We start from the raw sequence: 1,651 nt of genomic DNA on the forward strand, positions 1-1,651 counted from the left end.
CGGCGAACCACTCCACCTCAGCACCAGCTTCTTGTACCTTTAGATGTACAACATCTCAGGCTTCATCTCTGTTTTTGAATCACCTAAATCGGCGCAGAAACGACGCCGCCACCTTCGTTCCAATATCTGTCCAGAAAACGTTTTCAGATTTCAGCAGTTTCGCCGTGTCGCTGTGCTGTTTTCCGTCGAGCCTCGCCACCACTACATATCGCCCAGTTTTCAACCAACCTTGTACCATTTGAAACCTGGCACATTCCTCTTTCTCAACTTGTTGACAACACTTCAAAAACAGCGCAGATTCGTCGCGGGCACTAATTTTAAAAATCGTGCAGCGATACTTCTCCAGAATACTGCACTGTCACGCTTTTCAGTTTCTGAGTGTCAAAATTTCAGTTATCCTTTGCTTACCACCATATCTTGCCTTGAACTCCTGTGTCTGTACATAACCTTCACAGCAGCACATTGGTACCCCTCCTTTGCTTCTACCAGGGCTGCCCTGGGTTCAAATCCCTTGCTGACACAAGATTAAAATCCCTTTTTGCAAACTCGTTGTTCATCAAATTTTTGCCCTGCCTATTTTTCAAACGTTTTAATTTTTGCTTTTCCTAATTCCAAATCATACAAACCTTATATCCACATTGATCAGCCTTTCATGCTCTATCTATAACTATGAACTTTGTTTTGGGTCCTGGACAAATAAAATCTGGACCAAATTGAAATCTGAATTAAAATGAGTATTATGGCATAATTCATATCTTTAATTCTACAATTCCAAATTCAACAAATGATATATCCATTTTCATCGGAAAAGTGAGAGGGATTTCAAAATCTTGCATCCTCATGCATCATTGGCATCATCCACTGCCTTGAAGCCTAAATAAAATTTGCAATTGAAATCTAAATGTTATGTGAGGGTGCTTATCATTTCATGTGTCATTAGAGCACCCCACTTAATTTTGCCTTGCACCAACCATCTTGCCATGTCATCATGCATCATATTGCGCATTGCACTTGTATTGATTTGTGCTATATCTTTCTTGTATGTGTTTTTGGTTCTTCTCGAGTAGACGCCGACGCAGAGCAGTACGAGCAGGTGGAGCGGCCAGTTTCCTCTGCGAGGATCGTGTCGGTGCTTCTACCTTCCGATCTGACAGAGCGAGCCCACCCCTTCACCTATTTTTCACATTTACATGCCTCTTTTGATCTATTGCTATCCTTATGTTGCGATTCTCGTTGTGTCACGTGTCCTATCCACCTGCTACCCATATGTCCGAGATACACCTCCTCGCCCCTACCTATTGTTTGGATGTTTGCCAGCCTTGCGAGTCGTAGGCGAGCTTAGGATTTTTGTTGATATCTCGAAAATGTTCGGGATATCTTGTTGGGATGTTGCACACATGTACTACCTTTTCGAAAAATGAAGCGGATAACTTATGCTACAACTTAAAATTGCTAAGGGATATAATATGCAGAGAGACTCCGTGGAGCCCCCTTTGCGAAAGCATCGGAACTTTGACTTGCTAATGTCCCCTAGGACCCGAGTTCTTGCTATCCACGTTTCTAAGACCGAGCGCGCTAATCCACTCGTGGGAGGGTTTTATCTTGGGACCCCCCATCACCCATTACCATTTCTCAAGTCTCTGTTGAAAAG

Source organism: Lolium rigidum, chromosome 7, assembly GCF_022539505.1.
Source record: "Lolium rigidum isolate FL_2022 chromosome 7, APGP_CSIRO_Lrig_0.1, whole genome shotgun sequence".
In the NCBI taxonomy this organism is placed as follows: Eukaryota; Viridiplantae; Streptophyta; class Magnoliopsida; order Poales; family Poaceae; genus Lolium; species Lolium rigidum.